The sequence below is a fragment of the Aegilops tauschii genome, chromosome 5 (assembly GCF_002575655.3).
Source record: "Aegilops tauschii subsp. strangulata cultivar AL8/78 chromosome 5, Aet v6.0, whole genome shotgun sequence".
Classification (NCBI taxonomy): Eukaryota; Viridiplantae; Streptophyta; class Magnoliopsida; order Poales; family Poaceae; genus Aegilops; species Aegilops tauschii.
Window position 1 is genome coordinate 70,567,661 of NC_053039.3, and position 3,408 is coordinate 70,571,068.

Below are 3,408 nucleotides of genomic sequence, written 5' to 3' on the forward strand. Positions count from 1 at the left end.
ACATAGTTCTCGAACCCGTAGGGTCCGCACGCTTAACGTTACGATGACAGTTTTATTGAGTTTTGATGTACCGAAGGAGTTCGGAGTCCCGGATGAGATCGGGGATATGACGAGGAGTCTCGAAATGGTCGAGACGTAAAAATCGATATATTGGACGACTATATTCGGACTTCGGAAAGGTTCCGAGTGATTCGGGTATTTTTCGGAGTACCGAAGAGTTACGGGAATTCATATTGGGCCTTAATGGGCCATACGGGAAAGGAGAGAAAGGCCTCAAAAGGTGGCCGCACTCCTCCCCATGGTCTGGTCCGAATTGGACTAGGGAAGGGGGGCGCACCCTTCCTTCTTTCTCCTTCCGCCTTCCCTTCTCCTACTCTCTGAAGGAAAGGAGGAGTCCTACTCCCGGTGGGAGTAGGACTCCCCCCTATGGCGCGCCTCTCCCCTTGGCCGGCTGCCTCCCCCTTGCTCCTTTATATACGGGGGCAGGGGGGCACCCCAGAGACACAACTATTGATCCTTGAGATCTCTTAGCCGTGTGCGGTGCCCCCTCCATCATATTACACCTCGATAATACCGTTGCGGAGCTTAGGCGAAGCCCTGCGTCGGTGGAACATCATCATCGTCACCACGCCGTCGTGCTGACGAAACTCTCCCTCAACACTCGGCTGGATCGGAGTTCGAGGGACGTCATTGAGCTGAACGTGTGTAGAACTCGGAGGTGCCGTACGTTCGGTACTTGATCGGTCGGATCGTGAAGACGTACGACTACATCAACCGCGCTGTGATAACGCTTCCGCTGTCGGTCTATGAGGGCACGTGGACAACACTCTCCCCTCTCGTTGCTATGCATCACCATGATCTTGCGTGTGCGTAGGAATTTTTTTGAAATTACTACGTTACCCAACAGCACCGCCGAGCCAGCGGGACCCGTGATTGGTTTCCTCCCCGTCTACGAAACAAAAACCACACCAGCTACCCAGCTGGTCGTAATGGTCTGCGACAGTTGTCGTCTTAACCAGTCATCAGATGACTGCCTCATCACCGACCCAGATACCCACGAGGACACCAACACAATCGGTGTCGCACAGACGACGAGGAGAGCGACGCAAATTTGCCTCGCCAACGAGGATCAAAACACCGGCCTCCCGCCATTCCGCGAGGTCACATACTCTGACCTCTGGAGAGAGACGGGGTCCTCCACAGGCTCGGGGACCGATGTCTCCACTGATCAGGAGACCTCTAAGTCCAATCCCTCCCTCCCAGGCTATTTTTCTCCACCCGATCATTATGACGGAGCCGACCATGAACGCACTACGCACAACGGAGGCGATGGAGGCTGCTACCTTCGGACCTCCGGCGTCAGGGCCGTTAGCCGCCACGGCATAACCCCAAACCAACCCGGTGCTGACACCTCAACCACAAATAAGTACAGGCATCCCTTTAAGCTCACCGACGGGCCTCGCCAAAGCCAAAGAGCGATGACTACATTGCCACCGGTGACAGGATACGCTTTGAACTACCTCACGACACCCAGCCGGCACTGACCTAGTGTCAAGGATGCTGGAGGACATACGGGTGTCCCAACTAAATGCGCAGCTCGCACTCCAGCAACAAGCACTTGAGGCCTCGGCCTGCGAGGCCTAGTGGAATGAGATGATGACGCGCGAACGCCTGCGACACCCACAACGCCAACCATGCAACCTCCTCAATGACCTTGCCAGCTGAGGCCGAGAATGGGGAATCGGTTTCGATGAGCCGGTCAAGGAGGTCACCCCACCGCCACCTCCAATTACAGCCCAGGCCTCCAAGCAGTGGCGGCGTTGGTTGATCGGCTGCAAGACACACTAGGAGATCCTAAACTCCTGGCGACCTTACTCACATGCTTCACAGGATGGTGGAGCTCCAGGATAACATCTCACGATCAAGGGAAAAGCTGGTGGGTACCCAAAGTGTCCTATCCACTGCCAACCACCCAGCCTGCGAACATCGTCAGGGATCCATCCAGCGACCAGAGGCCGCACTGGCAGCCGGACTCACACACACCGGAGCCAACAGAGCTCCCCCAAAGTATACAAGAAGCAGTTAAGTTGGTCAACAAGCTCAGAGCTACGCCTACACACCCCGGGATCCTGGACGACCTCATCAAAGCCGTGCACAGGACGACCGAGCTCCAAGGAAAACAAATAAAGTATGCACATGGCATCCTATGATCATCCCATGAGGAGGCAACTCCGGTAGGCTAGAACACAGGCAGACCGGAGGAGCATGATGCGGCGTTAGGCACCGATGACCTCTTCCACACAATACAAGCCGCGAAGACAGGGCACCAAGGAGGGTCCGTTCATGACCGCCTTGGTTTTCGACCAGACCTTCACGGTCATCTACGAGCCCAGGCCATGGAGTGCTACGGTCCAGAATATGAAGCCCCAATACCTTGGCTGACGTCCGACATCGCGCTCGCATGCTTCGGCTATGAGGTCATCACACATCGATTCCCTCTGCCATTCATTGTGCGCGGAGTAGAAAAATCCTCGGGCGATACAAAACCTGACCTCTGGCTCAGCGACTACCTGATGTCTGTCGAACTGGCACATGGTGACATCGGCAATGCCCTTCACCATGTTCTTCTATGCCTATCAGGATCGGGGCATTCATGACTGAACGGGCTCCCTTCGAACTCCATCCACAATTGGGGAGATTTTGAGCACGAGTTCCTCAACAACCTTGAAGGGACGCACAACTGGCCAGGAAGCCTGGTAGACCTCTACAATATAACACAAGGAGAACATGACCCACTACGGGACTTCATCGTCCATTGGTTCAAGACGAAAAATAGAATACCAAACATTTCCAATGGAACAACCATCGAAGCATTCGTCAGCGGAGCGCTCGACCCCATGCTGAGGCACAAGATCAGAAGGAAGAGGGCGCAAGGACAACCGTTCAACATCGCGGCCCTCATGAAGATCGCAAACATCTTTTCCACAGGTGAGGAAAGCACTCACGTTGGTCACCATCACAAGCCACCAGATGGACCGGCCAGTGCGCATGGCAAAGGAGGCCGCACCACGCGCGGCCACAACCATGTACACAAAATGGAAGGAGCGGCCACTGGCGGCAGCAACCGGACAGGAGGCCGACCAGCTAGGCAGCAAAAGAACCAAGCATGAATGCATGCCAAGCCACGCGTCCTGCACATATGAGACGATCATGAGCGGGCCCTGCAGATATCACATCCATGGAGCCTACAAAGCACTACACTCAACACGCGAGTGACACCTCAACGAGTAACTCACCCAAGAGAATAACGCAAGGGACAGAGAACGCTCGGACACCAAGGAAGTCGCAACACACACGTGACCCCCAAAAGGATTCCAAGAGGAGGCCAAAGGAAAGAACCGACATGCA